The sequence below is a fragment of the Aethalodelphis obliquidens genome, unplaced genomic scaffold (assembly GCF_003676395.1).
Source record: "Aethalodelphis obliquidens isolate GAN/ISIS:26980383/991018 unplaced genomic scaffold, ASM367639v1 scaffold27, whole genome shotgun sequence".
NCBI classification, from domain to species: Eukaryota; Metazoa; Chordata; class Mammalia; order Artiodactyla; family Delphinidae; genus Aethalodelphis; species Aethalodelphis obliquidens.
The window spans coordinates 8,984,658-8,996,749 of NW_020837971.1; the positions used below are offsets into that span (position 1 = coordinate 8,984,658).

At 41.8% G+C, this 12,092-nt stretch overlaps 1 pseudogene; it reads right to left on the bottom strand.

The window, feature by feature from the left end:
* Positions 1-7,840: 7,840 nt before the first annotated feature.
* Positions 7,841-9,461, bottom strand: LOC113629601 (39S ribosomal protein L22, mitochondrial pseudogene; annotated as a pseudogene).
* Positions 9,462-12,092: the final 2,631 nt, after the last annotated feature.

Consider the following 12,092-nt stretch of genomic DNA (forward strand, 5'->3'; position numbering starts at 1 on the left):
TGGGGCGCTCTAACCCCCATGTGACTGTATTTGGAACTAGGGCCTTTAAGGAAGTAATGAAGATTAAATGAAAAACAACAAGGTCCTACTGTATAGCACAGGGAACTATATTCAATATCCTGTAATAAACCATAATGGAAAAGTATATGAAAAAGAATATGTATGTGTGTGTATATATATATATATATATATATATATATGACAATCACTTTGCTGTGCAGCAGAAATTAACACATTGTAAATCAACTATACTTCAATAAAATAAATTTTTTTAAAAAAGGTTAAATGAAGTCTTAAGGGTGGAGTCCTGATCCAATAAAAACTGGTGTCCTAGTAAGAAAAGGAAGAGACACCAGAGCTTTCTGCCAAGTGAGGACACAGCAAAAAGGCAGCTGTCCCAAAGCCAGGAAGAGAACTCTCACCAGAAGTTGACCATCTGACCATGTTGGTACCCTGATCTCAACTTCCAGCCTCCAGAACTGTGAGAAAACAAATTTCTGTTGTTTAAGCCACCCAGTCTATGATATTTTGTTGTAACAGCCTGAGCTAATACACCAGATTCTACTGCCATGATTTGATACATCTGTCTCCTCTTCTGGATTATAGACTCCTGAGAGCAAAGCCCCATATTAATATAACTGCCATATATTGAGGACTTAGTATGTGCCAATCACTGTATGAGGTACTCACACACTATCTCATTTAAACCTTACAACTTCATAACATCAAAACTATTATCCTCATTTTACAGATAAAGAAACTAAGACTTGAAGAAATTATGTGGTTTGTCTAAATTCGTTAGGCTCCATTTATACCTGGCTCATACCACCATACTGCCTTCTGTCTTCTGTTTCCTTGCCTCCTAGCAGTTCCTCACACATAGCTGGTTTTGCGAGGTTGTTTGTTAATTTCTTGGATAAATGTATTCCAATGTCATCAAGGGAAAAGCACTTGTTTCTCCTTACAATAATATATTCCTGAACTTAATGTTCTTGAACACTCCCACCTCCCATAATAATAAAATTAAATAAAATTTAAAATCCCCTCCTCCAGACAGATCCATCTATGTAACTTTCAGAGCTCAGTGCAAAATGAAATTACAGGGCCTCTTGTTGAAAAATTATTAAGAATTTCAAGAGCTTACAGGTTGGTGAACACATGGAGACTTGGGGAGAGTGGAGCGTCATGGAAGCGCCACGCTCCTTCCCACATATACTGCCTTATGCTTCTCTTCTACCTGGCTGTTCCTCAGCTAAATCCTTTTATGATAAACTGATAAACATTGCCCATTCTGGACACCCACTTTGCTTTATTCACAGAACAGCTCACCCCAGCGATCTCTCCGCAGCAATATGTTGAGAACCTCCTTGTTCATTTTTCAGCCTCAGAGTCCTCCACTGGGTGCCTTGTCCACCCAGTCCCTGCTGATGGACATTTTCCCTGTTTCTAGTCTTCTGCTATTACAATGAATTAAAGAAAAAAAGAAAAAGAAATTCACAATGGCAACAGCAGAGCATTAAGTGAAGTGCAGGGCCCTTCTACGCACAGGGCCTTGTGTGAATGTACAGTCACATGCCCATGAAGCCAGTCAACCCCACCTGCAACATTTTCCTCTATCTTTCTTTTGAAATCAGTCATAAGTCTAAGTTTCTAGCCATCACATATGCAATTGTTAGTCACACAAGAGCATAGGTTCAGGTAGGTTGAGGGTAATTGTGCATCACAGACCCTTTTCTCCTTTGTTTCTCTGTTTCCTGGAAATGGTTCATTTGTCTGTCAAGAACCAACACTTAACACTAATTCAAAAAGATACATGCACCCCAATGTTCATAGCAGCATTATTTACAACAGCCAAGATATGGAAGCAATCTAAGTGTCCATCAATAGACAAATGGATAAAGAAGATGTGGCATGTATATATACACATACACACACATATACATACATACACAATGGAATATTACTCAGTCGTAAAAAAAAGAATGAAATTTTGCCATTTGTAACAACATAGATGGACCAGGAGGGTATTATGCTTAGTGAAATAAGTCAAACAGAGAAAGACAAATATTGTATGTTTTCACTTACATGTGGAATCTAAAAAATAAACAAAATGAATATAACAAAACAAACAAACTCGCAGATACAAACCAGTGGTTACCAGTGGGGAGAGGGGTGGGAGGGCAAGATAGGGGTAGGGGATTAAGAGGTACAAACTGTTGGGTTGGCCGAAAGGTTTGTTCATTTTTGTCCATAATATGGCTCTAGTAGCACTCAGTTGTCTTTAACTTCATTCGAAACAGTTTTGTTAGATTGTACGTGACAGCTGTCATCAGCGTGCATTTAAAAAAAGACATCAAAATTGGTGGATTTTTGTGTAGCCATTTTAATGAAGATAGAAGAAAAAAGCAACATTTTCAACATATCGTGCTTTACTATTTCAAGAAAGGTAAAAACACAACTGAAACGCAAAAAAAATATTTATACACCTTTATGGAGAATGTGCTGTGACTGATGAAAAATGTGTCAAAAGTGGTTTGCGAAGTTTCGTGCTAGAGATTTCTCACTGGACGATGCTCCATGGTTATGTAGACCAGTTGAAGTTGGTAGTGATCAAATTGAGACATTAACTGAGAACAATCAACGTTATACCACAAGGGAGATAGCCGACATACTCAAAATATCCAAATTAAGAACTGAAAATCATTTGTACCAGCTTGGTTATGTTAATCACTTTGATGTTTGGGTTCCACAGAAGTTAAGTGAAAAAAACCTTCTTGAGTGTATTTCCACACGCGATTCTCTACTTAAACGTAATGAAAACCTTCCATTTTTAAAACAAATTGTGAGGGGTGATGAAAAGTGGATACTGTACAATAATGTGGAGTGGAAGAGATCGTGGGACAAATGAAATGAACCACCACTAACCACACCAAAGGCCGCTCTTCATCCAAAGAAGGTGATGTGTATATGGTGGGATTAGAAAGGAGTCCTCTGTTATGAGCTCCTTCCGGAAAACCAAACAATTAATTCCAACAAGTACTGCTCTCTGACCAACTGAATGCAGCACTCGATGAAAAACGTCCAGAATTAGTCAACAGAGAATGAATAATCATCCATCAGGATGACGCAAGACCGCATATTTCTTTGATGACCAGGCAAAAACTGTTACAGTTTGGCTGGGAAGTTCTGACTCATCCACTGTATTCACCAGACATTGCACCTTTGGATTTCCATTATTTAGGTCTTTACAAAATTCTCTTAATGGAAAAAATTTCAATTCCCTGGAAGACTGTAAAAGGCACCTGGAACAGTTCTTTGCTCAAAAAGATGAAAAGTTTTGGGAAGATGGAATTATGAAGTTGCCTGAAAAATGGCAGAAGACAGTGGAACAAAAGAGCGAATACGTTGTTCAATAAAGTTCTTGGTGAAAATGAAAAATGTGTCTGTTATTTTTATCTAAAAACCAAAGGCACTTTTCTGCCAACCCAATACTATGTATAAAACAAATAAGCTACAAGGATATATTGTACAGCACAGGGACTATAGCCAATATTTTATAATAACTATAGATGGAGTATAATCTATAAAAATTTGATTCACTATATTGTTTACCTGAAACTAATATAATATTGTAAATAAACTATACCACAATAAAAATAAAATAAATAAGATACAAGGATGTAATGTACAGCACAGGGAATAAAGCCAATATTTTATAATAACTTTATATGGAGTATAATCTATAAAAATATTGAATCATTATGTTGTACACCTGAAACTAATATTGTAAATCAACTATTCTTCAATTTAAAAAAAAGAACAAGCACTTGAGACAGAGAATTCTCAATAGACATGCAGAGCTGCATTAGTCAACAACAAAAAGCAGTAGTGGAATGTGATAAATTAGCAATGGGAGTTGAATGCCTATGATCCAGATTTTACTCCAGAAAGGGGAAATACATAAAACCCCATATAAATATATTACAAAACTGGAAGATATATTAATTACAGGAGATGAAAACATTTGGCCCATTGCCTCACAATCTAATTCATCTTTGAATACATTCAGTTGTTAACATGAAAGCTGCCAGCCCTGGCAGAATTATTCCATATGAGGTGCTCCATTCTCGGTCAGTGGTTTGGAGTTTTTAAACAAGGAATTGCAAATCCAGTGCTTCTAGGAGCCAGACAGGTACTTGGATAAGTGAGGTCAGCCAACTGAGGACTCGGGAAACTGGAGACCACTTCGGGGCCTCTACTGCAGCTGTTCCCCTGGTCCAGTTGACTCTTAGCAGTGTGGACTGATATGGTCTGAGCTTCTGAATTTTCAAGCAAACCCAGAAATGAGGTTTTCCCAAATTGTACATGTGTAAATGTTAGCAACTAATTTTAATAATTAAAAGAAAAATATGGTCAAATAAGAATTGTCTGGGGGCTGGAAGTGGTCATGAGCCCTTAGCTTGAGCCCTCCATGACAAAAGATTCATTTTATCCTACAGAGTTCTGAGACAACTAAGTTTGGACTAGAATCCCGTATACAAATGCATCACTCACAAGAACGCTTGAGTGGCTAGGTTGTTTGAATTAGGAAGAGCAAAGAGCCTAAGCCAGTGGTTTGCAAACTCCACCACTCCAGAGGACACTTGGCAATGTCTGGAGACATTTTTGATTGTCTCAATAGGTGGGGATGCTACTGGCATCTATCTGGTGGGTAGAGGCTAGGGACGCTGCTAAATATCCTATAATGCAGAGAACAGTTCCACAACAAGTATTCATGCAACCAAAATGGCAATAGTGCTGAGGCTGAGAAATCAGCTCTCAGGCAGTGATTCACCCCCAGAATGTGGCTCTCAGGCCAAAGCTTAAAATGCAGATCCTTGGGCCCCGACCCAGGCTACTCAGTCTTATGCCCTGTAACACCCAGATATGTGCATTTTAGAAATCTTCCCAGGTGATGTTAATGCATGCCATAATGTAAGAGCCATTGAACTGAAATAACCGATCTAAAGACTCATTTATATCTAGAGAGTTACCATGGCATGTTTAGCAAGGATGCATGTTTAATGATAACAGAGAGAACTTTTAAGCTGCAAAATACTGCACAGACAAAGCAATAGTATCAGAATAATCCACCCACAATCACAGCCTGTTCCAAAAAGATAGGAGTTATAAAGAAGAAAAACTGTCATCACATCTTTACCCTCCAAGTACAGAAGATCATTTCCGAGAGTGCTGAAGATATTTTTTAAGTTTATCAACATGAAAAACAAAACAGCTATAAAAATCACAATTTTAAAAGCAATCTGTATTCCTCAAGCATTGCAAATTGAAGCATTTGAAATTAGGATATGGGAAATTAAAGAGAATATATTATAGATATCCTTACTGCCACCTTCAATACATGTCATGGCAATGGGAAAACTAGTTTAAACTTTATAGAGCAACTTATATGTAAGTTTGTTTTGTCATTTTCCGTTAACACTAAAAATGTAAATTTTAAAAGAAACACTGCCTGGAGCCCTCGCTCACTTGTGGGGTGTATTAGAAGCATCCCCATTCCAGAAAGGTCAGTAGATACTCTTCCCTTCTTCTCTGTCCAGTTAAGTCCCTACTAGAGTGAGCTGCTGTTATTCACAGAACTGCATCCCACCCCTGGAAGGTCAGGCATGTGTAGTGGTCATCATCCGTAGTGGACATAAATGGAAAATTCAGCCCAGAAGCATAAGCACAGTTAAGGGGAGATTTGTCCCTGGGCTGACGCAATAAGAATTTCAAGGCTGTAAACCCAGACGAAAGGACTGGGAGAAGTAGCTTCCTGGGTAGTAAAATCATTGCCTTGTATGCTAGTGTAAGTTTTTTCTGACTTGGGGCTTATATAAAAGGCATCTTTGCAGGCTGACAAGACCACTGAATTCTAAAAAGGCATCTAGAAGGTAAAGCCTTATATGGAGAGCCTTCCCACACTCTGGCAAACTTACCTTGTTTATAACCTTTGTGCTGTCCTTTTTCACTGCTTTTGGAGGAAACCAAAATAAAATTGGCCATACCTAAGCCAAATTGCCTATCCTCAAACCCAGATGAGCTTCTGTGGTCTGGACTAACTCAGAGTGAGGAAAAAGGTTGAGAGACATGGCTTACCCTGGGGAGTAGAGGTATAGGGGCTCACTCCTGGAAGTAGCACTACGACTTCATGTCCACAGAGGAAGGAGAACCATCAAAATCCTTAGGACATTACATAAAGAAAACACTCTTGAGTTTACACTTAAAAAAAACAAAATCCTTAGGATAGAAAAGACAACCCTCCGGGGCCTCCCTCCCCTCCCAGCATCACCCTAATGACATCCTTGATAATCACACAAGGCCACCCAGCCCCTTATTGGTCCTTGGGACTCTCATACCGCCTCTCAATGCCTGTCCGTCATTCCGTTCAAGGCTCTCTACCTCCCTCCGCAAAAGATAGATACTCAGGGTTCATTCTGCAGAGTTCTTTCAAGTTGAGATGAATGTGATAAAACTCACTAATGTGTGAAGAAAGCAATTTGTTACCTCTGTAGGGGTTCAGAATATATCACCCCCAAATATGCCACTTTGGCATCCTGATTATTTTGAATTAAGGTACTTGAGAGACAGCTGGTGCAAGAAGAACACTTTGACCCACCTACGTCTCCCTGAAAGAGAAGAAATCTCCCATGTGAAAGGTACCCTGTACCAGGAGGGCAGAAGGCATCCCTGGCAAGTCACCAGAGGCAGGGCATTTAGGGCCGACAAGGCCAAACAAGGCAAACTTGTTACTTCATCGTTTTACTATTTTGTCTTGTCAATTCCTCACAAATTGTTTCCTTGTCTAAAAGGTATAAAAGTTTCCTATTTTGGTCACTTCTTTGAATCTCATGTCTTTGTGGGGCTCCAGCACATATGTCCATATGTAATTAAATTTGTTTTTCTCCTGTTAATCTTTTATTACTAGGGATTCTCAGTCAAGCACCTAGAAGGGTACAGGGAAAATTATATATCCTCTCCTATACCTCCTCCCAGAGAATATTTATATCTTAGAAGCTGTTAATAACAGAAAGGTGATACGTAATCCAACATAACTGATCTGTAAATTTTCAAGGGCCAAATCTCCCCAGTGGAGATCTTACACCCCTCAAATCATCTTGGGTAGTCAGAATGTGAGCCATGGAAAGATGGATCTTGTAAAGACAAGTCAGTTGGTGAGTTCTCCATCATTCAAATCCATCAAGAAATGGAGATGCCCTTTCCCAAAATTATGTTTGAAAACAGAAAAGTTAGATAGCATTCTACCTGGAGCATACGGTACAAATTCCTTTATCTTCAAAAACAAACCCAGCAAATTCCCAAAGAGAGTGCACTTCAAACTGAAAAAGCACCCAGTCATTTTCCATTGCAGGGAATGAGTGGAAATAAGAAAGACTGTCTCTCCCTCGACCTCATTCTGAATCAGCTTGCCCATCTATGAAGCTGAACTTCTCCTATGCAGATAGCATAGATATCCGTTGTCTCATTATCTAATGTCCCTCTGCTAAGACTAACGATGGTTTTAAAGCAGGCTGTTACATAAGGAAGAGTTTTCTACTGTTATAATAAATATTAAGTTACAGATCTGAGAATGTGGCAAAGTATTTTCAAAACCACAAAGAGACATCAATGAAAAAGAGCTGCAGCTCGATAGAAAACGCTAGAGCATTGAGTCTCTGTCCTGCTCTAAGCGCCAATTCCTGCCCTTCAGGTTGTGTGGTCCCAGCTGAGGCAGGGAAAGGTAGGCTAAACAGCCTTTAATAGTTTACAGCTGAAGACCATTTAGGTCTCACGCTTTCTCTCAAAAGAGAAGAGCCCAGGTGGCTTGGGGTAGTGGGTCAAAGACGAATTTTAATCTTGAGTCAGAAGACTCATAAGAAAATTTAGCTATAAGGTATGGAATGAGTGCTATGCCTGTCATTAAGGAAAAAGGTAGCGTGAAACGAAGGAAAGAGAGATGTAGCATTTCAGTCCCAGTTCTATCACTAAGTTATCATTATTCACTGGAATGTAAGCTATATGTGGGCAGGGACTTTCTGTTTTACTCACTGCTATATTCCCAGCACCGAAGAACAGTGAGTGGCACGTATTAGGCGCTGAATAAATATTTACCAAATGAATCAATACATTATTGCTGTCTTGAAGAAGTCAAACAGACAGCCCTTAGGGACTATTCTTCGCTGATTCGTTCTCTATTTGCCCCACAGCACTACTGCCCTTGTCAAAAGAGCATGAGGCATGAGCAGCCTGTGTGAAAAGAAGCTGATGAGGTGATGCCGGTGATGCCCTGGAGAAAAGTTGCAAGGCCTGAAGGTACAGTTGGGGAACTTGGGTGGCAGGTCGACTGGTCAGAAGGGAAGGGCAGCCTGAGCTACCTGTGAACGCAGAGATGCCGAGGTTGGAGGAGGAAAGGAGAGCTGCCAGGGCGGCAGCAGGAGCTGACCAGAGGGACTTTGTTGAAGCAGAGCAGGAAAGCTGTTTAAGCAGCCAGTTTTCTGCTGGCTTTGGCCAAGGGGCTAGTGGAGATGAGCAATCAGCTGCAGACGGAGCCAGTGGAGGAGAGGGAGAGCAGAGGGAAGTTGAAGAATTAGGGCAGACTGGTCAAAACGGAAGGCAGGCGGATATTGGACTAGCCATTTTTGCCTTCCGTAAAAAAGAGAAGGCGGGCGTCCCTGGTGGCGCAGTGGTTGAGAGTCCGCCTGCCGACGCAGGGGATGCGGGGTCGTGACCCGGTCCGGGAGGATCCCAGGTGCCGCGGAGCGGCTGGGCCCGTGAGCCATGGCCGCTGAGCCTGCGCGTCCGGAGCCTGTGCTCTGCAACCGGAGAGGCTACAACAGTGAGAGGCCAGCATACCGCAAAAAAAAAAAAAAAAAAAAAAGCATTTGTCTTTAAATTTGGTTTTTTTAGGAAACAAATGGTAAAATATATACACTGTGGATTCTGAATTTCCGCATCACAGAGTGTGAATGTGATGGTCCGGTTTCAAAGCTCTTGAATATATTCTTTGGTGTGGGTGACACTGTCTTTGGTATCTCACGTGGAGGTGGGAGGCCTTCCACCAACTTCGCAAAATAATGGCAACAAACCTCCATGATCCCGAAGCCACCTCCATGGTGGTATCAGATGTGTTTCAGGTACTGGCCTCTCCCTGAAGTGGACTCAAGCTGTATATATTCAGCTGGATCTGAATTCCACATTGTGGTCTCTCACTGCCATATCTTGTGCTTCTAAGAGAACCTCCTCCATTATTTGGGCCCCTTTTTCGTCACTAAATTCCAGTTGAGCTAAAGCATGGTCAGTGGAGATTCCTCGAATCCGTTTAGCCAAATACCACATCTTGTCTTTGCTGTACTTTGTCTTCGACAAATGTAGATTTCAGCTGGCCTCTGAGGAGGTCCTTCAGGTAGTTGTGGAGGATAAACAATTTTTTTTCTCCCATTTTCGAGAAATTTCAAGAGAAACACTGGTGTGGATATGTGGTTAGGGTAAAATGTTATGAGATGAAAGGAACCCCAAGACCAGCTTCCCCCTCAGATTCTGCATCCATAACGCCTCCCAACGTTCCAGTCTTGCCACTGCCATCTTTCCTGGAACTCGTAAGTTGTTTATTTGGGAATGTGATTCTGGGGGCAATAGGGCAGGACAGGAGAGGGGAACAGGGAAGGAGAGAGAAACAATACAAGGCTATGAAACTGAACTGGCCATCGCTAAGGACACGTGGTGCTCCATCCTGACCAGACCTTCTGAAGAGCTGATGGAAAGCACCTCTGAACTGTCAACAGAGGGGAGGACATGGGGAACGGTTGTTAATTCCCCCACGCTTCTGGGCTGTGCACAGGTCGGTTCCCACAGGGATCCCTTGCCTCAGCATCATCAAAACCCCAAGGCCAGAACTGAGAGGTTCACTGCACAGGCTCAAGTGCATCCGCACGAGGTCCATCAAAGCCCACAGGAAACTGGTCATCACAGCAGTGGCCGTATAGGAGGTGGGGCTGGGAGGTTTGGACGTGGGGCGCAGTCACACCTGGCTTCTCTCTGATCTGCTGGTGCCCTGCCTCTAAGTCCAGTTCACAGAGTCCTGATCAAGGTGGTGGCTAGTTGCAATCTTTGCAAGGACTTGACATAAAAGGACTAGTGGGACAAGCCGCAGCTAGTTTACAGGCCATCGTTCATATTTAAGACTTCCCTCCTTTGCCATAAACTGAGATCAGTGGTTCTCAAATTTTTCACAATAGAAACATCTGAGCAGCTTTTATAAAGTCCTTAGCCTAGCCTGTAACCCAGATAATAAACCAGTGTAGTTATCTGATTAGAAAATTAACATCGATAACAGCATTACCTAATTTACAGACATTGCTCAAATTTCCCCACTTGTCCTCTCCTGTCCTTTTTTTGTCCATGATCCAATCCGGGGTCAAATGCTTTCAGTTCTCCCGACTGCTTCGTGTCCTCCTACCTGCAAGAGTTCCTCAGTCTTTCCTTATCATGACCTTGACACTTTTGAAGAGGACAGGTCAGTTATTTTACAGAATGTGCCTCAGTTTGGGTTTGCCTGGTGATGTTTCATGATTCGACTGAGGTTGTACATTTTTGGCAAGAACATCTCAGAAGGAATATTGTGCACTTCTCAATGCATTATATTATGGTTATATGATGTTGATGTGTCTTACTAGTGGTGATGTTCATCTTGATCACCTGGTTAAGGTGATGTCTTCTAAGTTTCTCTAGTGTAAAGTTATAATTTTCCCCTTTGTAACCAATATATATCTTGTGGGGAGATTCTTTGAGACTATGCAAATACCCTGTTTCTCCTTATACTTTGCTCACTAACTATAGCATCCATCAGTGGTTCTTACCTACCACACTTACCACTAGGTATGTGCCTAATGTTGACTTTCTATATTCTTAATTCCTTCTACATTTATGAGTTGGAATTGTAATCTAAGTAAGAGCTAAACGTGCCTTTAAATAACTCAGAGAGTTTAACAGCCCTAGATAAAGGGGTTGGTTTGGGGCTTGACTGGAGGAATAAGTGAGAAACAAAACTATTGCCGTGAGTAGAGTGAAATTAGATACATGCTGGTAGTTTTCATTTAGGGCCTGATAATTTCACTGGATACGGGGAGCAGCCAGAGATGAGGAATGCATAGTTGGGATGTGTTTCAGGTATGAAACATAACACAGCAGTGTCTTCTAGAGTAAAAAAAATGTTGGCAGGGTGGGTGCAAGAGGGTTACTATGTGATATCTGTATCGAAAAGGAACACATTTATGCAAATACCCCAAGATTAATATCAGAAGAAAAGAAGGGCATGAAGGTACCAGCTGCAAAGATGCAGAACAAAAGCGAAAGAGGAAAAGTTCACAGGAAGACAGAGAAGTTGTCTGAGGTGACGAAAAAGGTCGGGGGGTAGGGGGGTGGGCAGTGAGGGGAGACTTAAGAAGAAATGAGGAAATAAGGACACAGCTGGTGATCCCAGCAAAGGAAACTAGGAAAATTAGCTAGAGGTGGAAAACTCCTGAACCAAGAAAAGAAGAGAAGTAGGTCTTGCAGGGTAGGAGTCTGGCAGTCCCATTTCAGAACAAGGGCCTTGTCACTCAGGGGTCTGGGAAGAAAGGAATGGAAGGAAGGGAAGGAAGGGGAGGAGGACAAATTGAGTGTAAAGGGCATCCTAGCCATGAGTTTTTTAGGTACAATGACAACAAGTCAGCTCAAACCACCTTAAGCGAAAAGCGGCTCTCTGGGCTCCCAGATCTGGGAAAGTCAGGATAGGAGCTGACAGAGGGTTGCCAGCCCCCCAAACCCAAAGTTATAGGCCCTTGTCTCTCCCTCTCCTCCCTCCCCCACCATCCCTCAGTTCTTTTCTCTTGTGGGTATTGACCTTACTGCTTCCCATCTCAGATGGGCTTCCTCTGTGCAGACAGGGAAGATGGCTGCCTGTATCTCAAAGCTTTCATTGTCTCAGCTCAGCGGCCCTGGAGCAAAGACAGACTACTGTATCCCAGCATCTGCCTGTCAGTGCCAAAGAAGAACTCTGATTTGCTCTCCCTGGA